Source organism: Aphelocoma coerulescens, chromosome 6 (assembly GCF_041296385.1).
Source record: "Aphelocoma coerulescens isolate FSJ_1873_10779 chromosome 6, UR_Acoe_1.0, whole genome shotgun sequence".
Classification (NCBI taxonomy): Eukaryota; Metazoa; Chordata; class Aves; order Passeriformes; family Corvidae; genus Aphelocoma; species Aphelocoma coerulescens.
In genome coordinates, this window is record NC_091020.1 from 8,630,602 (window position 1) to 8,655,593 (window position 24,992).

General features: G+C 40.8%; 1 long non-coding RNA gene across 2 annotated transcripts in view; it reads left to right on the forward strand.

Annotated features, from left to right (window-relative positions):
• The window catches only part of LOC138112294 (uncharacterized), a 296,238-nt gene that overhangs the window by 256,617 nt on the left and 14,629 nt on the right, over positions 1-24,992 (forward strand). For both annotated transcript variants that reach the window (XR_011151665.1, XR_011151666.1), the window contains exons 4-5: positions 5,996-6,079; positions 6,153-6,310. This is a non-coding gene — a long non-coding RNA (uncharacterized lncRNA). The remainder of the gene's footprint in view (positions 1-5,995; positions 6,080-6,152; positions 6,311-24,992) is intronic.

Here is a 24,992-nt window from a genome sequence, read left to right on the forward strand (position 1 = left end):
TTGTTTTTTTTTTATTTAGAGTCATCATTGTATTCTTGAATCTTTCCTTTTCACTGTGGTAAATAACATCACCAGTAACAAGCTGAATGTGCAGCTGTTGCCATAAATGGGTCACTATATTGCTACTAGGAAAATATGACAGACTTAAAAGCTGAGGGTGGGGAAACACAAAATAAAACATCAGATGATTCCAAAGGCTTTTACAATGTTGGCCACTCTTTCAAACACCATATGTTCAATATCATCTGTACCCACAAAAAATTCTGATATTTCAAAAGCTGTCTGCAAGCTTTGCAGCACAGATGCTGTACTTTCCCTTGGTATTGCCATGGAAATGGATAAGTTCAAAGGCAGAGTAGCAGCTCAAAATCTCAGCAAACTTGGATAGTCTTTTCTCTTTCCCAGTCAAGACTGGGGTTAGTTATCCTACTGCTGCACCTGTAGCAAAGGAAACCTTAGATGGAGACCAAAAGGATGTATCTCCTTGACAAGGACAAAGATAGACCTGATCACATTGCCCATAAAATCTCAAAAACCTCATGAGTTAATCATATAACTATCATGAAATATTTAACTTGCAGTCCACTGAGCTTATTCATTATCCCAGAAATAGTCAGACAAAGAGGTTACTATTCATGTGTTTGAATTTTGGGACAGTCCTGTGCTGTTATAATTTATTTTGACCTGATAAGTCAGAGCTGCACAATGATCACAAGTAGATAGTAGCAACCTTGGTAGCACGATTTGTAAAAGCACATCTTCCCATAATAATGATGTGCATGCATGTGTGAAGAAAGAAACTTTGGGGTTAAGAGAAGATGTCAGGGAGTTAATGAACACTTTTCCAACTCACATAAAAGGACAGTAACTCTAGACATGGATGATAAAGAGGTTTCCACGGCAATAAGTAAAGTTATCCCCCTCTTACACTTTCATCACCTGAACTCTTCAAAACTGCAAGTGGCACAGGAGGTTTATATGGTAATATATGTGAGAAAAACCCTGACTGAGCAGTCTGCCCTGAGTGGAGCCATAAATGCTCTGTTGCTGTGTAGTCTGCCATAATAATTCAACATTTTTTTCTTTACAGTTATGACTGTTCCTTTAGCAATGCAATAATTTTTTATTCCATCATAAATGCAGTTTTGATAAGGCAGAATACTGAAAGTGTATTCGTATTTACTCCGTATCTTACAAGCTTTATTGGAACTATTTTGGTTTTAGATTTGTCTCTTGCTCCTGTATCCCAGAGCTTTCTTTATAGCACCAAACTTAGAATTGAGTTTTTACTTGGGTTTCTTCCTGTTTTATGCCACTCACCATAATCATCAAAACTGAGCCTGAATGTCTATGGATTCCCCCCACCCCATCCCATATGGCTCAAAATGCCTTAAAAATGAGTAGAATCTTTATGAGTCCTTAACAACTGGGAAGACAGAAAACAAAGAGGAAATATTTAGCCTGTGGTCACAGAATGAATGACAGAGTATGGAATAAAACTCTAATTTTTCAAACCAGCAAGAAGACTTAATGAGTTCAGGGCTGTGTTGTGCAGACACAACCATCCTGCTGGAGCTGGCACGGGCACTTCTGGTTGGATGACAAACACTGTAACTCATCTCCCATGCCTTGCCCACTTGTAGGAGTTCTACAAAAATTGCTTATACTGGGATTAATATTTGCGGAGCTGGTTACAGAATAGGCAAGCATTAAAATATGCCAGGTAAAATAGAGGGATAAATATGGAGGTGAAAAGGAAAGAAAATGAAATGATTAGGAGAAGGTTATTTTTTGGAAAGAAATTCAGATGTTTGTGCTAGTTTGAAAACAAACCAGTGGGAGGCACCAAGTCAGAATAACAATTTAATGGAAATTAAAGAAAAGGAAAAGAAAGTAAAAGAAAACACTGACAGAGTCAAGATACAACTGAGTCCCTGTTAGGCAGGGTGGTGGTAGCAGTCCTCTGAAGTAGTGATCCTGTAGTAGAACGGGTCTGCTCTTCCTTAGAAAGTCCAGTGGTAGCTGTGTAGCTCCTGTCCTCTGGAAAGCCAGTGGAAAGCCTGTCTCTGGTCTTTAGAGTCCCAGATTATATCCATGATGGGATGCTTGGTTCCTCCCTCTGGGTGGAGCATCTCACAATAGGGTAATGAGTCATGAGGCCAAGTGTTGATTAGGCTCATTAACAGAAGATAGTCCGGAGGGAGTTATCTCTGAGTCATGCAGCAGGACAATGATGGGCCATTAACAGCAAGAGAGTCTGGGGGGAGGAGGCAAGGAAACACTGCCCCACCTGATTTCCACAGCTCATGAGGATGGTAATAGAATACACCTCAACCCAGGACAATGTTTTATTTACGTTTGTTATTGTTAGACTGTTAGTTATTGTGTCACAGTGAGTCTTGGCCAGCATAGGTATCTATACATACTCATGCCTAGAACTCAGAGCACCAGTGCCCCTCTCTGTGCAGCATAATGACTTAAGATCTGCCAATGTTTGGCTTCATGCATGAATTTTCTTACCAAAAATGGGCTGTCTGGAAGAGGATGTTTAATCTCACTTGAGATGTTACCTTTGGGAAAGCAGAAAAGAAAAAGGATGGCCCAGCTGAGTCAGATCTGATAGGGACGTGGAAGAAAATAGTGGAGGGTGTCTTTATTCCGGGCTTTCTCACAAAGGCATCTATTAAAAACTAACAGTAATAATAACGAAAAAAGAGAGGGAGACTGGTCCAGAACAAGAGGGAGCAATGGAAGAGGAAATAGTCCAGTGCTTTGCACTTGGATCCTGCTGTGGTCTGGACTCATAAGAAGTATATCCTTGGTCATTAACTTTTATGAAGTGCTGATTTCCCTTTTGGCTTCCACCCGTCCATCAGCCCTGCAGCAAGGGCTGCCTTTCTCTCACAGCTGAGCCAAGCAATTGCTCAGTGTGATCCTCCAGTACAACATTTTCTCTCTACCAACCTCTCCCCATCCACCTAATAGCCCTGAGACAGCCGTGCTCTGTCCGACTGAACGGCCGCTAATGGCCCAACTGTTCTTAGGAAGACATTGCGGGTTTTTGTGCCAAGAGTTTAAATGTTGCTGTAATGTTTAGTACTCACTGGGTACTTGGTGCAGTGGAAAGCCAGCACAAAGCAGCCGGGTGCTCTCAAAGACATCTTTCTTTCCCTTCCTTGTGTGCGTGGCTTCTTTACTCGCTATGAATCACCTGAGGCTTGTGTCTACAGCACTCTGAAACGTGCAAGTCTGGGCTGGTGGAGCTCTCCAGGGCCACTTAGTGTTGGTTTTCAGAAAAAAAAAACAGTTCTGAGATGAGAAAACTTTGACCATCCCATGGAAGTTGTTTTCTGCTTTTTCCAGAAGAGCACAGGGGGGGTCTTGAAGCCTGAGTTGCAGTAGTATAAACCACAATTTCCTTCATAACCTCGCAATTATTCCACAACTCACACCATTTAAAGTATCAGACCGAAAAAGGTTCATGCTGTGTGCTTTGTAAATATTCAAGGAAAGAAAAGGATATACCTGTAAACAGTATTCTATACAGAAGGGGTTCTGACACTCCTCCTAAATACCTAAGGAATGGGGAAACAAAATTACCTGTTGATAGTAGTCAAGGGATTATCTTAAAAAAGAAAAAAAAACAAACCAAAAAAAACCCCAAAAAACCAAACTAAAACTGAAATCCCCAGAAAATGTCAGTCCTTTGATGGATCCATGCGTGGGACCTTGTTATCACAAACTGGCCATGCAAGGGAGTATCCAAGGAAGGCAGAAATTCCTAGACGGGAAGTCTGGGGTTGTTCAAAGTACCTGTATATCATTAAATGACTCTTTAAAAGTCACCAGATCTTTTATTGTCTTTGTTTTTGTCACACCAGGAGTTTTAAAATCACACTTGTGTGGCAACCAGAATGATAATGGGCAGAAGCACAATGGGAGTTGAAAATAAGGCAGCCATTCTTAATGGCCAGAGTGCACAGAAGTGCTGCTAATATTCAGCAACTAAAAAGGGAACTTTGAGCAATTTTCTCTCAGGAAAACAGTCTGTGTTTTTTCATCAAACGTTGTAAAGAAACATGGATTAAAAAATAGGTTAAGCAAATAGAGAGATAGCTTTATAAAAAAAGCATTTTTATTTAAGTGTCTGCTCTAGAACAAACTGGGAGAAACAAAAGAAGGATATGTTTTTATACTATGGAAATCAAATGAAACCCATGGAAGAGATTAGGTTTTTAAAGATCTAAATACATGTCATTTCCCCTACATTTTTCTCTCAAAAAAACCCAAAGAAAACACTTTAATTAGGTATTCTTTTTCAGATTCTCTTTCTTAAATAAGAAAGTCTCCCTTTTTAGACAGAACTAGTTTTGCATCTTAGTCATAAATTGGCTTCTGATTAGCCTGAATTCTAAATCTCTTCACTGAAAATCCAGACTTGTTTTGGGGTTTATGGATTCAAGAAATAAGTAAAGAAAAAAAGTAGTGCATTAAGACTTCAATAAACTAAATACTTTTCCCAGCAATACCTTTTGCAATACTTAAGACATAAGATGAGACAATTTATACTCATTGTGCACCATTTGAGTGTGTCATTTTTGGGTCACTTCACTGCTAGATGTCACTGGACATGACCATCACATCACCCTCACTTTTCCCCTTTAACAGTGCCATGGCTCTGCCTCTGTGTCTGTACACAGTAGCACAGTGTCTGAAATGCAGCAGTAAACATGCCTTTCTTTCTGAGCAGGTATTTCTCCAGGCTGTGCCAGACTGATTCTTAGAAAGGAAATAATTAATCTCATATTTCTACTGAAGACCTCAGTGGCCCCATGTGTAAAGGGGGGTTCTTCTGTCACCCACTTTGTCAAGAAACTCAGCACCTCTTTTTTTTTCCCTCTTGGCAGCACTGTTCTCACAAAAAGGATAAACTTCCAGACACTTGCTGTCAGGGAGCACCAACCACACAAGTCCTTCTCTGAGAAACCTGGCAATAGATTGCTGGAACAGAGAAGGAAGTCAGTGATGCTAATAATCCTCCTGCAGCAGGGAGAAGCTGATATTTTAATAAACATTGCCTTTTAATATGAACTTTTTCTCTCTCATGTTAGGAGGATTGTTTATATATAACAAGGGAAAAAATCCAATTCCCATGTCTCAAAAAAAAAAAAAATTTCCTCCTGTGGGTCATCGGAGCTGAAAATAAACCAAGCTGGCTGCCTCTGGGGATTTGTTGAACTTCAAGTGCCCATGACTCATTCCATGATTACAAAAAGCAGAGTAACTTTCAAATTTGCTACATGAGAGACTGAAACAAGGTCTTCGATGCAGTTGCATGCTGGAGAGAGGAAAAATGGAGAGACCATATCAACTCTAGTATAAAATGTGGCTCTGTTGTACTTCCCTAGCAGGCAGTGCCCACTGGAGCCAGTGGAAAAAGGTTTTTTTAAAAAATCCTATCTGATTTAAAAGGAGGAATCTAAAAGTAGCTGTGCATGCACTTTACAAGGCTCACCATCAGAAAGCAAATGAACTCTTTGTGCGTTGAGTGTAGTGGATGTGGAAACAAAGATGCTGTTAAGAAGAGTTTTTCTGAACATATAAGGAAAGAGCAAAATGTACGGCAAGACTCTTTCATCCTGATCCTGTTGAGGGTGGAAAAGAAAGATAATTTACTGCAAGGAGAGTGGAGATTGAATAATACTCTGGGAGCATTTCCAAAAGTAATGGTAAAAAGTTCTCAGAAACAAGGAGTGCTCTAAACATCCCACCCTTCCTGAGTCAGTCACTGAAGAGTTAATGCTGCTTCTCCCCCCCAAGGTGTGTAATTAGAATAAAAGGTTGCAGCTGTGCCCTGGATAAGCCCTTTTTAACTATGTCCAGTCCTATATGAAATGTAAATGGTGTCTTTCTGGGTTGGAGCTGTGCTTGGTTAGTGCTTGTCACAGCTCTTCTTCCTTAGGGGTTACACAAATATCTTTTTGATTTGTTGCAGTCAGTGAAACCTGGATCTCTGCTCCTGACTAAAGATCTGTTGGGATGATGGTCTTCAGCTGCTTGGAAGCTGCAGGTGAACTCTGTAAGTACCTCCCAACCATTCATAACTCTGCAAGTCGTAGGTGGGACACTGTAACACTTCATTTACACCCCAGATACTGGAAATGTGGACCACATCTACAAGAGAGTGAGAGAGTGCTGCAGCTTGAAAAGAGGATAAATCAGGGAATAAGATTAATGTGTTTGTCTGTGGGGCAGCCTGTATTCTTCAACAAGTGGAGGTGTCTGAGAACCAAGGCCTTCAGCTCCTTTTGTGAGTATATCTGTAGTTGCTTACACATGAGGTGGTCCCTGTACAAACTTCTAAGTCTCAAAATCAATGCCCTGGTAAAAAGGATAATGTAGAGTAAGGCTGCTTACTTCCAGTCCTTGTTGCAGCAGGAGGTACCTTACTGAGAAAGCTGGGAGTTAAGTGAAAAAAAAATGTGGGGGTCTCAGAAAGAATGGCTTATTATTTTATACACTCTTAATGCATTTTTGTCTTTCTGGGAAAATCATGAAGATTTGTTACTCAACAATCAGTTCTTAAGGGAATTAGTAAGTAATTAGTAGCATGATGCTCATCTGTTTCTGTATTTTATGCCTGCATGCCTCAGTGCCAACCCCTGCAGTGGTGTCCTACAATCCACAGCAGTGAATTTGGGGTTGCTGGCCCTGGAGGAGCTGAGTGGGGTCAGTGAGGGGAGGTGCTGATAATGTCCCTGGCCTGGTCAGGTGTGGGAGCTCGTGGGTGGCTGCAGTTCAAGAACTGGCTTTGGGAGTACAAGTGATATGGGTCCCTTCAAAAGAGGTTCAAGTGACTCCTCTTCTGTATAGTCACAGCTGTAAAGTAATTTGGCTTCCCTGTGAAGCCCTGGATTGTTCAAGGAAAACAGAGAGGGCAGTGGAACATTTATGGATCAGGAAGAGCTGTTAGTTGTCATGGTCTGAGTTTCTATCCTTTTTTTTTGTTAGTGTTCTTGATTGTTAAACTGCTGTGCTTGATGCAGGGAGGGGCACAATTTGCTTTCTGCTCCTTCTTCTAGAAAGAATTTAGAGGAATAGGGAAGGAGACAGGGGCAGGGAGACCCATCTTCTGTCTAGTGAAGGTGGTAGTGTCCATGATTGTGGATATCATCTCTAAAAGACTGTCCAAGGAGGATGGGAAGGACTGAAAGAGAAAAGGAAGAGATGTTACAACTGAAATATCTTCCTTCTCATTTCAGCCCAGTTACTGAATCCACTGAAAATCTGCTTTTAACTTCACCTTCTCTACAATGTCTTTATTTTGAAAACCTCACCTCTATTAGATGGTATGATACAGTTTTCTAATGGTTGATCCAATGGGATTGTTCCTTCATGAAGTCTGCACTGAACACAATGCTTTGGGTAAAGCATTCCCCAGAAAGCAGTCTGGCTTTCATCTGAATAGGAGTTGTCTACTCATTCTCTGAGTAATTTCATTTCTAACCTAAATGAGATCTGTAGAATTGGCTACGTAAGATACTATGCATCTGGTGTTAGTAAGAAATCCCAGTTTCTGTACAATTTCAGAGTAAAATGCAAAGTAGTCAGTGTGAAGAGTAGACTGAAAAAAATAATTAAATGAAATTAAGATTCAGGTCTAGCTTTTTCCACGCTTATTTCAAAGTCTGTTGTCATAGCTACTGCAGCATAAAGCTGGCTTAGTTTGTTCACTTTTTCTTTAAAGACATGTTCACCTTTTTAAGAAAATTGAAGTAAGTGAGCAAATACCTGGAGAGAAAAAATCAAAGTTGTCCTTTGTGCAACCATAATTCTATTATGATTTATTATTTGGATCAGGGATAGTCAGCGTTTATCAGCTAGGAGTCCTTTGTTCCTCAGGCCACAAAACCAGAAAATAGTTCAATGAATATTAAAGTACACTGTAGAGCAAAACAGTTGCAAACTTCAGCATGGTTGTGTCCCCTCAGTCTCACTTGTTAGCACAAGTTATCTAAACACACTATGACCTCCAAGTTTTGGTTTATAGGAACAAAATAACATTTCTATTTCTGGACTCAGGAAGTACCCAAGGTTTAGACATATCTGAAAGCATTAACCTTTTAAATGTGGCTTAAGCTGTGACAGATACTATGTATTACTTAGCTCTTTATTTATACTGCTCATCTTATAATATCAATCTTTTACTCTAGAATTAGTTTTTACATCCCATTATTGGACAATTAAGATGAAACATTCTGCTTAGGTGAAATTGTGGTCTTTAGATTGGACTGCAAGTTGGAAGTTAATGATTATTTTATCGCAGGTCAAGTGTAATTTATGTCACCTGTGTGAATCAGCTTGTGTGCCTGGCCTGTGAGCTTGCTCCTGTATCCCTTGCCTCTCTTGTGGCACTGCCCCTGTTCATGGCTCATTTCTTGAGCGAGTTTCCTCACAGCTTAGGGCACTCTGCCCCTTAGCTCAGCTCTATCCTGGTTTACCACATTTGGGGAATTCCCTCTGGCCAAGAATTCCTTTTTATATACAATATGTCAAATAATAAGCACTGGCAGAGATCTTATCTCTCATTGCTGTAATGATCTGACAGATGTGTGTCTTATCTCAAGAAAAGATGGAGAAAGGAATGTGTTGCTGTGCAGATAGAAAATATCTCTAAACCCCAAGTGTCACCCACAACTTGATAACATACCTTGTTTCTGCTTTGCCTGGTGGCAAGCAGCTTTTCCTTGCCCAGTGTGAATACTTTGAATCGTAATTTAGTCTGATTTTTAAATGTTCCTAACTCTATAATTTCATATATGTAGTTTCCTGAAGTCTGCAGTGCCAGTAGCTGTTTTATTCCTTTACAGGGAAACTTTTTTCTATAAAAGTGAGTGAGAAATGAGGAGGAATGAAATGAGGTGTTAATCAGCTTCAAGACAGTTTTCTAGAACTTTCAACTAGGCAATTCTCCGACAAGAGGGAAAACAATGATTGTGCAAAATGCTTGAGGTTGCAGATAATCCTGAACCTATGAGATACCATTTGTAAAAACTGAAACCCATGCCATATTTTAGCTTTCTGCTCTCTTTCAAGGCAGTTATTTTAACTTGTTTGCTGTCCATAGGCTCTCTTGCTGGCTTAGAGATATGTGTATAGTTCACTGGATCTGGACCTAATTAAACAAATTCCATCTGGTTTTGCCCCTGGCTTTTCTGGCTGATCGTGATGCAGTAGTTCTTGGGGGACTGTATTTCCCCACTTTTTACTCTGTTCTAAAAAATGAGATTGTTAACTGTTTTCTTGTGTGCTCTTTCAAGGCACACAGAGTGGCTCTTCAGACAATCTACAGAGAACTAAATGAATGTTTAATGCAGTTTTTTACATGTGGCAATAGTTACATGCTATACATTGCCAGCTATGAAATACCTGGCTGCAAGTGAAAGTTCTTTCATTTTCTTAATTATAATGTATTCGTGTTCTGGAGCTTGGCTCTCCTTAAGCACAGTCCTAGAAACAAGCACACAGTTGGTTAACTGGCTGGGCTGTGCTCCTGCTGTTTTGTCTTTTTTTTGTCCAGTATAAAGCTGAATATGACCTGTTGTTCAATATTTCATGTTTCAAAAAGTGAAGATTCCTATGGCAATAGCAATGAGCGTGGGTGGGTTTGTGTGTTTTGGTGTAAGGGCTGGTTGCTGAAATGCTGAATGATCAAGCTTTAAGAGGATTTTGTGCTGTGATGGGGCTGGGAGGGGGCAATGTGTGAATTCAGGTGAGCAAGCATGCAATTACTCACTGATGTCAAAGTGAAATTTTGTAGAAAAATCAGAGTTTTTGTTAAGCAATTACTTTTTAAAGACACCAAGCCACTTTTTGGTGTAAGACTAAAAGTACTGAATGCACACCTGTTTTCTTCCTCCTAGACACTTTTTGTGCCTAGCATAACACGGATGGATTGGTTTCCCTTACACCTGGCTGCTTGAGGGGTGGGCAGGGAGATGAATTTAGCAGTTCCTATCCCCACCAGGGCCCCTTCATGTTAGCCAGCATCTCTTTAGTATTTAAAGAGCTGTTTCAGCTTTCCCTGAGCTCCCTTTGGCTGGCAGGAAGGCTCTCATGGCAGACTCAGCTGGAATGCGACGGAGAGGCCACGCTGTGCTCTCAGGAGGTTGGGGTTAATGGCAATCCAGCCAAGTCAGAGGGCAGCTTGATGTAAACCCCTTGTACAGCACAAAGTGCTTCCACCTCACCTGCACATGGGGCTGTGGCAGTGTATGCTTGACTGCTGCAGATGGCACTGGGGAGGAGGACAACTGTGCACCAGAGGCCCCCAAGGCACAAGAGCAGCAGCCTCCTCCCTTCCTGCAGACAAGCAGGGCCAGGCCATAGTCAGCAATACTGGTGCATTATAAGTGTCTTAATTCAGCATGTCACACCAACTTGCACTTCACAAAAACTGTGATTTCACTGAAAAAGCTTTGAAGTCAACTGTAACGAGAAATTTTGCTTGCCAGCTGTCTCTGTGTTGCTGTGAAGTTAATATAGCCAGGTATAAAACACTGCTAGGCAGCCAATCGGATCTGGAAATACAAATTTTGGATGTGCCTCCCTTTTCTTTCTCTAAGGAGTCAGTGTCCCCCATTGCTGCTCCAAAAAGGCTCCTAGGAACCTCTCCTCCAGCAGAGTGGTCCATGAGGTGAAGAAATCCCTGCTGAGAGTGAAGATCTTAATGGTGATATGATACTAGGAAAAATTTCTACTATCTTATCTTGGCTCTCTCCCACATAATGACATGGCCAGAGAAAGCTTGGGCTGCAGCATCATGGCCAATATTTTGTCCTTTAAGCAAAATAGAATTGCAGCAATAGCTTTGGTGTCCTGTCTGATTTAGTAGAACTAATACTGCTTGGCTTTATGAGGATAAATGAGTAATCTGGACTAGATTTGGAAGGAGCAAGACAAAGCTCTCTTTGCTGGTAACATAACTGGATGAAACATGCTGCATTTGAACTGTTAGGTGATTCCTGGTCCTGGCAAAGACACTTTGGGAAGTTGAACTGTATTTTTCTGATTAGATCTGTAGATATTGAAGGTTTAATGTTTGATTTAGCTTTAAAAAACAATCTACCTCCCAATAAACATGACTCTTCTTTGGTAGCAAACAATCTGGCTGCTTTCTCCTCACTTTGAAAGCTCAGTCATGGTGTCCCATTTAAGAGGAAAATTGTTAGCTGGCCCAGGTAGGAGGGGGACTCTAAAAAAAGCTATAAAGTAGCAAGAAGGAGGAATAAGGATATTTCAACCTCTTTTCTAAATATCCCATTAAAACTGGAAAAATCATAAGTTCAGAGTCTTAAACTGAGATAATATTTCTGGTTTTGGAATTTTTATTAAGATGTTGAAAACAAAATATCTTCATGTGACTAGCTGTAACTGTTTTTTATAAGTTGCTGTGCCCATTTGGAGGTGGAAAAGGGTGAGAAGTTAAGTTAGTTAGACATGTGAGGGATGAATCCACCAGAAATTTAGTAGTAACAGTCATCATGAAGGTGGTTAATGATGAACTTTTACAGAGTAAAACTCAAACTTTCTGGTTAGTCAGTGAAAAAGACAACTTTTATCTGAGGTGTTCTGAATCACCACTTGGCAAACATCCCCGAGAGGACAGAGTGTAGACTGGTAGCTTAGGTGCACAAGTTAAACAGCAACATCTCAGCAAGTGCTCCCTGAGTTTTTTCAGCAATGAAATATTTGGATGGTTTTATGTGGGATATTTTTTAGGTAAAGTGATTTGTTGTGTCACAGAAATATCTCAGTAGGTGCTCATCAATTTTAGGAGATATTTCTAACTTTATTAATATTTTGTGTGGTTGCTCTCCATAAATTCAAATTCTTTTTCTAAATGACATGTCTCAACCTTTTCATTTTTAATCCTTTAATATCTTGTCGAGGCATTGTGTTCTTTGACCTTGTGCACCCATTAAACGCTGAGAGCAGTTATCACATACGGGAATATTCACCTCCTGCGATCCCTGAGCAGTGTACAGCAGTTGTTCAGGATCATTGTTCATGTCTCCATTTCACTTGCATGTGTAAGCACACCTACTTTTTATTTTTTAGACAGTGCAATAGTGCTCCATCAGTAACTTAGCAAAGCCTGAGTGACTGGGAGACTCCGTGTCCCCGGGCTGATTTCCCTTCAGAAGTTCCCATCTGAGGGTGCCCAAGGGTGGGGACTGCAGGCAGTCCAGTCAGCCACCCTAATGACAGAAATTCAATATCACATTACTCAGGTGTGTGTCAGGCCCTGTACAGGTATTTTGCTTCTTTAACACATAAAAAGGTTTCACAGCTTGAGCTCTCTCTAGGTGGGCAGTGAGCAGCATGGATGACACAGACGCCTTTAGGAAGGTTGCAATTAAAGCCAGCTTTGATCATCCTATCCTCTGTTAATTTCTATCACTGGCAGGTATCTCAATCAAAAGTGTAGTATGAGAAGGAAAAGGAGACTGTGGCATTCATATAAATAAGGCAAAGGCTGTGGATGTTTAACCAAAAGCGCTGCAGAGAACAGAGCTGTGCAGAAGGGCACTGCCGTGAGGCAGGTGGGTTGGCTCCTAAAGAAATCTGCTCAATTTCTAAACTAATTGGAAGGGAGGAAAAAGGTAGATACAGAACATGGATGCTTTGTGGCTGTCTCATGTGAACTGGAGAAATCCAGATAAGTTGTTGATTACTTGAGCTTATTTTTTTTTCTAAAGAATAATAGCTTCACGGAAAATCAATTTTCCCAAGGAAGCAGCCAAGGGATATCCAAGACAACAAATAAGTGTACAGCCATAAAAAATGTCCTTTGCAGGTAGAATTAGGACACTGGAGGGTGGGATCTTGATGGGAAATTTAACATCAGAAAAAAAATCATCAGAATAGCTGAAGAAAGCAGATATAAACAAGTTCTGTAAGAAGTGCTTTGGACATATCTGGTAATCCCAAAGACCTGCAAATAGGAAACCAACCAAAGTCAGTGCACCCCACTGCTGCTGGGTGCAGGAAAAGCCAGGTGTGTTGTTCAGGCAAGCTCAAAGAGATAAAAAATAAAAATAAATTTCTAACTGGTCTGTAAAATCCTCAGCTAATGTCAAGACAAAAGTAAACTGCATGGCAGAGGTGAAAGAGAGGGAAAATTCAGCTTGTAGCTCCAGTATCTGTTTGACATGTGGTAGAGAAGTGGTTTCCCCTGCACAGCAGGGAACAGCACTGATATGCACAAGTGAAAATGTTGCCAGCTAGGTGCTGCGTGGCACATGCATCACAAAAAAAGGCACTGGGGGAAAAAAAAAAGTGTGATTTTTCTAGATGTGTGTTTACTTAGGTTACTCTACTTGCCCACTGCAAAAGCTTCAAGCACAAAACTGACTCTCATTAGGAGTAATGCCAAAAGTGATGGATGATAGCGAAATAGAGGAATTTTTGTGAGGTGATTTGTGGCTATTTTGAGAAATGATAGATGTGATCTAGACACGTGCAAATCTTCCAAAGGAAGAGACTGAAATTACCCAATTTACCCAAACAAATGGAGACTCTTTTGTGCTGGCTTTGGCTGGGATAGGGTTTTCCCTTCACTTAAGCCAGTACAAAGCTCTGTTCTGGATTTATGCTGGAAGCAGTGTTGATAACACAGAGGCATTTTCGTTAAATCTGAGCATCACTTATACAGAGCCAGGGCCTTTTCTGCTCCTCACCCCACCAGTGAGGGGTGGGGGGGCACAAGGAATTGGGAGGGGACACAGGCAGGACAGCTGACCCCAAGTGACCAAAGGATATCTTCTATACAGTGAGGCATCATGCTCAGCATGTGAAGCTGGGGGAAGAAGGAATGGGGAAGGGATATTTGGAGTGATGGTATTTGTCTCTTCAAGTAACCACTGTGCACAATGGAGGCCTACTTTTCTGAGGATGGCTGAACCCCTACCTGCCCATGGGAAGTGGGGAATGAATTCCTTGTTTTCCTTTGCTTGCATGCATAGCTTTTGCTTGCCCTATCCTATGTGTTTTCTCCCTTTTACCCTTCAGATTCTCTTCCCTGTCCCACCCAGGGGTGAGTGAATGAAGGGCTGGGTCATGCTTAGTTGCTGGCTTGTATCAAATCATGACATTTGTCCAGAAGTGTAAAAATATATTTATTCTAAGCTTGGTTAGATAACTCAGAGTCTGCTATTTCATTTGGTTCAGCTGGGCAAAAAAGGAAGAGAATTTACTGCTTTCAAAACTATGTTTGGTAGGTGACATTTCATGGGTTGTCTGTTCAGCAAAAGAGACATTCCAGAGATGATACCATGTAGATTTTGCACATGCCAGGATCTGAGAGAAGTGCAGGATAAAACTACTTGCATGGCTACAAAGAAAGGGAGGTTGAATGTTAAAAGCAATGAGAAGCAAGAGTTCTTTCTGACTCTTGGAAATGAGGTTAGGAATGATTAGACAGCTGTGATGTTACTCTAGATAAGTGGAAAACAAAGCACTTCTGTAACACATTAGGGACAAGGATGTGGGTGTGTCTCTAAGGAGCAGCTGGAACACAGAGAAGACGTTCTGAAGATAACTAAGTTTAGAAAACAGATTGCTAAAAATCAGGTGTCGTAGCTGGAGAAGTATTGTTGCAAAAATCCTCTCTGGTGGGATTTGGCTCATGAGTGCAGATGTCAGCTCTGCTGTCCTCAGCTCTTGTCACTGTCTGCAAGAAACGTGTCAGGGTGCTGCAGGTGGAGTGTGCATTGTGTGGCTGTAAAGTATATAGCTAAATACAAAAAAGGTGTTCTCAGCATAGCAGCAGCTTTTACATTGCTGAGATTGCTGTGTTTGATCTTGAGCCCACAAAAGTGAAGCCTAAGGTGCAATATTGTTCTGGAAGGAATTTCCAGGGGCCAATCAATTCCTGCACTGTTTCAGAGAGATTGAAACAAAACCAACAAGAACAAAAGATAAAATGTGGAAGACTCAAAGGAACAAGTGAATGAAATACAATAAGTGTTCTGTATAAAGATGTTGTCAGAAATAGCAAAAGAAATGGGTGAGGGTTTATGTAATTGTCCTGAAAGCAGCAATGCAGGCAAGATTTCCTGTAATGAGTTCAGGCCAAGGTAATATCCACCTGATGCCATGCCATCTTCATTGTGGTTTGTGGATCTGCATGTGCTCCTGAAAAATTTCAGTGGTTTTCAGTTCATCCTTCTGTGGGCAGGCAGAAAAATAATCCCATGGCCCAGTAAAGCAAGCAAACAAGGCTAGGGGAGAGGCTCAAAACTTTTTGGTTTTGCAGAGCATTCAGACCTCACCTTTATGGCCAGAGTTTCACCCATGCAATTTGACATCCTGAGCACGATGCTGTAGTCGATAACACCTGCAAGCATCTCTCCTGATCCCCAGCATTACCAGCCATGGCAAAAAGAAAGATGCTTGTATGGAGGAAGGCAGCAAAGATCCTGTTATAATAAAATGCCACAGGTCCGGAACCTCTGAAAAGAAACTTTGTAGCAGGAATGGGAAGCTGGTGTATCTGGAGTTCTGTAGCAAAGCAGCTGAATCCATGTGAAGTTAGGGAATAAGCATCTGTCCAAGTGACCTGTCAGACACCTGAGGGTTGATTGTATTACTGCAGCCACACCTGATGATGAAAATACTGGCCTGAGGTGCTGAAGCAGCCGGTGAGGAGAGCACTTGCTGGAGTCCTGAGAAACCATTAACAAGCACCCACTGGGCAGAGAGGACACTCTACGATTACAGCTGCCACCACAGGGTCCTTGGATGCCACTACTGGCCATGTGCTCCCTGCACAGGCCTGCTCAAAGCCTGACAGCCCCGTGATGCTTCTACACAAGATTAATAGGCAGCTTCATTTGTAATGACACCTCCTCCCTGCCTGTGTGCCTACAGTGGATATCCTGTACTTATGCCCACAGTGGTGACTTCAAATTAATGTAATCAGGTCCTTGTTTTTCTGTCACAGCTTTAGATCAGCCTTATTATGTTCAGTACGCTGACGTCTTCTCCCTAACCATGTTTAAGAATCCTGTGATTTCCCAACCAGCTATTTAAAAAAAAAAACCAAACTAATCCTTACCTGCAGACAGCAATGGCTGATTGCATGGGAGGAAGGCAATTCATGGCCTAGGCAATGACTAAAACATCTGCACCTCATTGCTAACAGGCTCTGTGCATTGAGCGTCCTTCCAGTCACTTATAAACTCCTGGAAAACATTTCTGCAATGCTTTCAGTCAGTAAAAATTTGCAGGTCAAATTTGGTAAAAGGGGAAGGAAGTGAAAATAATGATGAAGAGAGCATAGCAATTGGAATAATGAAGGTGCTACTAAAGAAAATAAGAAAGTATGGATTTTTTTAAAAGGAGAAGAAATTTCTTCAAAAGGTGGTTGCCTATATCAATGGTTGCCTGATATTTCACAGAACATGTAATACAGGCTTTCAGTAGTGATGGCCAGGAAAGCAAATGCTGTCATTAGGGATCATTTTACAGTGTAAGGGGTGAAGAGTAGGTAAAAAATTGAATCATGAAAATTTTGAATTTTTTAAGATCTTAGGGATTAAATTAATAGGTTTATGAATATTTTTTCATAACCTAATAAATAAAATCAACATTTAGCTGCTATGCTATGGGTAAATTTAATTTGAAAGATTCTCCTTCATCTCTCCTGCAGGCGTTCATTTACCTGTACTGAAATTAACTTCCCCACCTCATAAATAAGCAAGTAAATAACAGGGCTTTTCACATCAACAGAGGAGAGTGTTGGCAGAAGTGCCTGTGTGCAGTGGGGAAAGGACAGTTTAGAGACAAAAGCCGCCTTCTCCAAGTCTGACTGCAGGGAGAGAGGACTTCTGAGCGCTCCTTCCCTTGTGTTCGGCCAGCTCATGCTGAGAAGTTCAAAAACAAGGTTGAAAGGAGAAGGGAAATGTTGAGAAGTTAGTGGGGAAATGGCTTAGAGTGGCTGAGGGGTGGCAGCTGGACCCACATGAGAGAGATCAGCCCCAGCTGTTTCACCTGCAGACTTGGGGTCTCTCTGCACTGTGATCAAGTGCCTCCCCTGTTGTTCCTAATGAGCTGCCCTGCTGAGGCACATCAGACTCACACTGCCCTTTTCCTTGCCTGCCTTTGAAGAGAGCCCTCATCACCTACTAAAATACCTCTGGACAGAGAAGCTCCTATTTTCAAGCTGGTGCCTGCAAAATTGTCCAGACTGTGTGCTCTGTAAACAGCAAGGTGATTTGGGCATGGAAATGGAGGAATCTGTATTACACACAGGAGTGGATTGCAGTTCTGACTTGGAGTATTATAAGTTGATTTTGTCTTTTTTCTGTACCTAATGCACTTATTTTATCTCACATTTATTTCACCTTCTCCATTCTCCTGCTAGAAAATCATTTGCTGTCTCAGTTGCAGCTCTGTAATTCCCCAAAGCCACGGAAGTTTGCTTCCTTCAGTGCCTGCGTCTATCCGGCCCATGCTGTGTATCCGAGCTATTGAATGGCACAGCAGCTGAGTTAACAGCTTTGTGTCACTTTATTTGAGCTCTAATACTTTATCCACAAACTAAGTATGATATTAGAGGCAACCAACCTGAAGATAATACCTGTAGTTTCAAATAAGCACCCTATTAAGAACAGTTTTTAGCAGTGTCCTGGTATGTGTGTTCTGAGATCAGAACAGGGGAGCCCTTGGGCAACAGTGTTATTGTTAGAAAGGGATTATCTTGGTTTCACTTCTGTCATTTCTCAAGGCTCAGTTCTCTTAGTTTTGTGGTTGGCTTGTTTGTTTGGTTGGTTTTTTTCTTTTTTTGTTTTGTCTTTCTTCCTAGCTAGTCTTTTCCAGCTCATTGTGTTTTGAAGCCATGTTGTGTGAGGAAGCAATGGCAGCACTCTCATCTGATGCCACAAGTACTTTCAACCATTTTTGCCCCTCAGCACCACCCTGGAATCCTTTTCATTGAGTCTCTGGGCTGGTGGTGTTATTCACCACGCGGGCTGCTCCCATTTCTGCACATCTTCGAGCTTTGTAGGTGACTTCCTGCAGTCTCTTTGTGAAGACTTAATTGAGTCCAGTGCTCATGGCTGAGAAGAAAGTACAGAGAAGTTTCTTAGTAGGGATTTGTGTAGGCTCCCAAATTCATAAGATCATTTTCTGAACTCTAAATCAACTATATGTTTGAAAAGCCCCAAAATAGCCAAACATTTCCCCCTCTGTGTCCCTTCCCCCCAAAAAACCAAACAAACCACCCCCCCATCTTGTCTCCTTTGTATGTACAGTCAGCAGTCCCCAAAGTATGGTAGTACAATGTGTTAGGCTCCTAAACACTGTGAGTCAAATCTTTTAATGTACATGTTCCTTTTCTCTGCTATGAAGTCTCCACTTCAGGCCTTCTTCAAGGGCTTTAACCTTCTCTACTCATGGTTCTCACTGATAAATTCTTGTCTTTTTTTTTTTTAATGTCTTTTTTTTTTTTTTTTTTGCCTGGTGTTCCTTCCCCCTCTCTCCTTTCCCCCCAGCTTTGGCAGAGCTGTTGACTGTTCTGAGGGGGTTTTCGTGTTTGTTTCCATTTGGAGTGCTTTCCTCTGTCACGCTCCCAGTACTACTGCCAAGGTGCCCGCCGGGTCTGCTTCATCCAGTGGCTGCTCAGCAGTGCCTGACATGACCCTCCCTGCAGTAGGACACCAGCATTCCCAGCTGCCTTTTGCCAGAGCTGTTTAAAGCACGGCTCTCTGCAGCTGGCATGGAGAGTTTGGTAAAGAGACAAAGCCAAGCCTTAAGGGAGTTAGAGGAACTGGGAGCTTTTACACAGGGAAGCAACAGTTTTGATTGAAAAACTATGGAGCTGATAGACTCCACAGGAAGCCTCTGGGCCCTGCAGCAGTTTGTGGTCATACAGTCTGATCACTTTTTTGGTGACCTGAAGTAATTTATTACCTTAGCATTTCTATGCAGCCTTTTCATGCTGACAGTGATTTAGCTCAATAACTAAAATTAGCCAGTGTTACTGTCACAAATATCTTGGTACTTGCAGCCTAGCAGAATTTAAAAAGACACCTTTCCTTCCCTGTCAGGAAGGCCTTATTCTCCAAATGGAATCCTGAGTTTCTGAGAACCAGGATCCCAAGCCTGACATGAAGCTGAACCACTCAATTATACCTTAGGTGACCAGAACTTAGATGCCTCCTCTAAAGGTGCCTTTCTCTTTTGATCTTGAGTACAGGTCTCAGACCTAGATCCAAAGGACTGAAAACAATTTGTTTGATGATGGGGAGTAAAAAATATCAGTAGGTTTAGCCAAAGAGCCAAGGATTAAATTAACATCGATATGATTTGTCTTCCAGAGAAGGGCTGAGGCATATTGGCAAGAGAGCTTGCAGAGACCTGGCTTGCAGTCTCACAGCTTGGCTTGTGCAGTGCTTGTAGTGCATGGCCACTTCACATTTAGCATTCTCTCATCTGCCAAATGCTGCTATTAGATTTTTTTCTTTTAATGCTGTTATCAGTTTATATATTCCAGTATGTAGCCTGAACATCAGTGGATCTCACTACAGATTGCCTCTTGTTGACAGTATCTATTGCACCTTTCCTAACTCATAACCTGGGAAGGATTGGGACCAGTGCCCTCAGGCCAACCCTTAGAGTGCAACTGTTCTGCAGTAGAGTTTTAACTGGACTCTTGACAAGAAGTGCTTTTATTGCCACAAGGATCCCTTAGTTAGTGCTAAAAGTTTTGTTCTCTCTCTTTGCATTGTTTTGTTTCACTCAGATGGAAAAAAAGGAAATGCATGTTTTCTTTGTTAGGAAATGAGAAGTGACAAACAAAAAATTATATTATTGTATAATATCTTAAAATATTTGGCATTTAACAATTTTTACAAAGAATAATATTATCAACTACCTGTTTTTGAAGAGCATAATTACTTTTACATGTTTGATGAAAAATCAAACAGCGGTGTATTTTTATTTAACCAAATAAGTATTCAAGCATCATTGGATGCACATAGGATTAATAATAACATAGAAAAATATTTCCCTTAGGGAAAGTGTGGAAAGCTGTGGCATTGTTCCCTCTTGCTATTTTTACTTCCTGAAATATTAAATTCTTCTAGTTCTGCTTTGCAAGAAGACACATTACTTGGAATCTGCATGCAGTCAGAGGGAAAACCCTGATGGGAGACAAGCACTTGCCATAAATTAGCAACTTTATGAATATTTGAGTTGGTTGCACTCCTGGAGCATCCTAGTGGGTCAGCTCTGCTGTGACTGCACAAATGTGCTTCTCTGTGGCGTGCAAGTACTGTTGAGAAATGGATCCAGGCTGACTGGAGGCATACTCTCTGTACACTGATTAACATCTGAGCGCGATGTAGGGGAAGATTAAAATGAGGATAAAGGCTATTTTCTGTTAAATTATAAAAGAAGAACATGTTGTATGAATTGCCCTCCTGTAATTTTCACTGTATATGTATGTAGTGAGAGAATGCGTGTTAATCCTCATGAATCAGCCAGCAATATGTTAAAAAAGTTTAACTCATATCTTCCCCTTGTGGTTGGCATTGTTAAAGATTCCAAATACCCTGGACATATGCCTTCAAAGGAGTAAGACTTGAGAGGGTAATAGCTGTGAACTCAGCACTGTATTTCGCCTAAGAAGCTCTGAGTAATTTACAAGCAGCCTGTTCCTAAGGTGTGAAAGTGTTACTACATCACCTAGGACTATATGAGGAACCCATAAGGCACACTGGTCACCATCTGATTTTTTTTGTTTGTTTCCTATTGTGTAGATAGAAATTTTTGGGTTTAGAATGAGAGAGATGACCTGAGAAAGTCAGTGTAAGAAGTCAGGGTCAAGTTCTAGGGATAAAAGGGTAATTAACAGAAGATTGATTAAGTGATGAAAGACTAAAGTTCTGTGTAAAGGGGCCTGGATGACACAGTGAACTTGAAACGCAGAACAGCAGAGGTTGTTTCATATTTACTGGAGGCAAGGGCCTTGAAAGACAATTTTCCTTTTCCTGAACATTGGATTTTTACTAATAAGGCATTAGTGTGTAGGCAGCCTACTCCTGTCTCCACTGCTATGTGATGTTGATCGTACAGCAAGCCTCAGGACTGATGTTGCCAGTGAAAGGAACTGTTGTGAGGGAATTGTGTATCTTTCAGTCTCGTTTTTAACAAAATAGCTGCTACCTTTCTAAGTCTCCTTAAGTCTGGCAGATGTTTTTCACCCTTCCTCCCTAGAGTTATTTACATTGCATCCTCCATATTAGGTAGAGGCATACATAATTCAAAAGACATAATTAGAATATTGAATATAAACATTTAGTGATAACGGTATTATGAATGCTGGGACTGTTACTGTAACAACGTGAAGCGCTGTTCAGTCTGCTTGTAATGCTACTGGTTTCAATGGGAGAAATGGGCTGCCTGACTTGGAACACCAGTCAGATCTGGGGCTTCACGTGGGATTGGCCTGAGAGCAGGGTTGTAGCCTACTTCTGGCAGACCTTTCCAGGCAGCTTTCTAAAGAGGGAGGAGAAAAAGCCAAAATACATAGAATTGCTACTGTGATTTGTCTTAAAAGGAAACACGTGCGTGCAAGTTTATGAAGCACACGGGTATTTCCTTTTTGGAAGAGGTTTTCTTTGTTAGACATTCTTCCCACCTTTTAAAGCTCTTAGATTAATCCTGATACAAAATAGGAAAACCTATTAATTACGAAAAAGCCCTTCACAGGATGGAAAACCCATTTTACATAAATCCTTATTAGACATATCTTCTCAGTGTAGCAGAACTTTACTTTTCATGCCTCTTGACAGGTCTCAGTTTGACAAAGGAAGCTTAGCTTCACTAAAAAAGCAAATCCATTTTTTTGGGGGATTCCAATTAATACGCTGACATTGTGTTATAAAGCTGGAGGTGTATGAAATTATTCCCTGGGAGTTTACCGCCACTGGGAAAGGTGATTGATTCTGCTACCTGGAGAAAGTAATAGATAATGTATTAAGCAACACAGGGATGGTTTTTTTGTTCCACCTGAGCAAAAGACAAATTCCATCTTCATTTTAATTTTTACATGAGAGGCAGCACCACACAGAGGCACAGCTGCGAAACTCAAACTTCTGCTGCTCCATATTGGGACCCCAATGAAGCAGAACATTAATCTGTACAGCAAACAAATGACTATGATTTACATAATTACATTTAGTCACAATTTATAACATATTCATAAGCGCATGAGTGAGAATGATGCATTTGCTGTGTAAGGGATAGGAGGTGTGGATCAGCCTGGGCTTTGCCAGGACAGGAGTAACTAAAAGAAATGATTTTCCGGTGTGTTAGAAAATTCACACTTGTGGTTTTGGGTCCAGCTGTCCTTACCTGTCCTTTCTTTATTTTTGTGAGTGACTGTGGGCTGAGGCTCTTTTGTGTAAACCTATGGTAATTCTTACAGTGGCAAAAATGTGTCTTTCTCCAGAAATGTTTCCATCGACAATTCATGATTTACTTGAAAAGGAAAGAAAAGTGACTGGAAATCAAAGGGACTTCCAATAAATCTGTCTTTTATCTTTATCTATGGCCCTTATGATTACCATAGTTGCACTACACCAGCAATTAAAGAGCAGAGTAAAGCTTTCATAAAGTTTAAGTCCTCTTTCTCCAGAACAGTATCAACTAATAATCTTAGGCAACACTTTTATCCCTACTAATGTTTGCTTTCTCCTGTCTTATGTTTTTTCTTATTTTTCTTATTTTTGGCTCTTTTTTTCTGCTTTACTGTCCTTTTTTTTCTCTTGATTTTTGCAAGTCTAAAGGGAAGCACTCATACCACCAAATGATAGAGCTGGTAGAAATACCATAACAGTTGCTTATATCTGTCTCCATATTTCATGTTTTCCTGTAATTCTGCCACTTTTTGAGCAATTGGACAACTATTTCTGAGATTTTTTTTTTCCATTTTTAACTTCAGTTGTTTCTCTGGGTTTTAGAGTTCTCACATAAATGCGTCACTCTGTAATTCTGAAGAACATACAGCTACAACTCAGATTTTGGACAAAACAGAAAATTAAATTATATAAAAAGAGTCTCATCTGATATAATCAATTAAAATAAAAAGGCAACATTCCACTGAAGCTATTCTTTTGTTTTCTCCTGAAAATTAGAGCCCTGTCAGATAACTCTCTGTCCAGAAGGAATCAGTCTCCTAATCAACATTTTCGTGTGTATGTGTGGTGGGGTTTTTTGATTGGTTGTTTGTTTGGTTTGGTTTTTTCCACCCAGCAACTTGCTGAGGGATTATCACCCACTCAGAGAGCAGATCAGTAACACAACCAGGAGTAGCAGGTGGGAGATTTCACTCCCTTTCTCTGGCTTTGCCAGGACACTTAGCTGACAGGGTGCTCAGAGATTGCACGTTCAGCTCTGGACGTCTGAAGGGTTCAGTGACAAAGGATGGACTCACAAAAAGGTAACACTTTAGCAAATGGGAGCTACTTAGAAGGCTCTGGGATGAAGAAAAATGTCTTGGTTTGGGCTGTACATGACTTCACTTGTCCACTTTGCCAATCAGCAAAGAGCCTTAGATGCTAATCTGTTTCTCATGAGTAGTGCTGCATTTAAACACGAGGCAAGCAAGAGGGCTGACAGTTTTCCTTTTGAATCAAAACCTTAGTCTAAATTCAGCTTTGGGAACTCTGCCTGCCAGGAGGGCTAATATTCCTACAACTCTGAGTTACTCATATCTTTTTAGACTGTTGTGTTGGGAAGAGATGCAGTCAAAGAAATCCCGAAGAGAGCTTTTAAATGCAATAGCAATGTTCATTTCCAACTCCCACCCATTTTATAAAAACTTAAATGTAGTAGTTCCTAGGGTAATTTTCATGCAAATCTATTGCATTCTTCATAAAATCCAAATAGACACATTTCAGTTGCACTTCACATGGCCTCCCTGTTTTCAGAGATTTAAAATCCCGAAGTCTCATAACTCTTCATGCATTCCTAAGCACTGGGTTTGGTTGAGGTTTTTTTGGTTGTGGGGGTGAATGTTTTGCGGTTTTTTTTTGGTTTTTTGTTTTCTTTTTTTGTAAAAATATATATATTGTGAGAAGAAAAACTGCTCCTTAATCAATTTTTTTTTTTTTTTTTAAATCCTGGAATCTAAACTTAGTGAATTAAAAAGACATCTTGGAAATGAATTTGCAATTGGTGTACATTTCAGACCATGGATACTGGGGGTTTCTTTTGTTCTAATCCAAGGAGTTAATCTGTGGGGGAACAAGAGAAAAGTTCTGTGACCTCTGGAGTACTTCTGGCTTCAGCAATTTTTGCTCAAATAAATCTTTTGCCTTTGTGCAACTCTTATTAACTTTCTGGTAGTTCCCATGATATAGTGTAGCTTTATGCAAAGCGGGATGTTATTTTTCCTTTCAGTGGAGTATCTTGTATTGGTTTATCTTGTGCTTAATCTCTGGCCAAAGGCAAGGAAGGAAGTGCTTCCACACTGAGCTACTGCAGTCTGCTGTACATGAGGTTCCCTTGAGGGATTTGGTACTTGCCTCTGGAGTTTTTCTAGGGTAATCCTAATTTATCCTTTTGTTTTATTCTGTTCTTGAGACCGGCAGGCATTCATTTCAACTGGCCACCTGGCCGTATGACTGACCAGGACAGCTGAAATTTGAACCATGAAAGAATAATTAAGATCATGAAAATTCAGGCCAAGCTTTGAAGGCATGTTTTCCTTAATTCAGTTCTTGACAAGAGGTCAGATGACTCCTGGCCTTCCTTTTTTGAATATTGTCCCAAAAAGCCTCAGACAAATATTTTTAAAGTCCAAACTTTGTTAAAACTTAAAAAGAACTGCATTGTAAAACATCTATTCTCTCTGGACTCAGTCCTTTCAGTCACATGTGAATGATGTGATACTTGGCACAGAGGAAATAAACATTACAGAG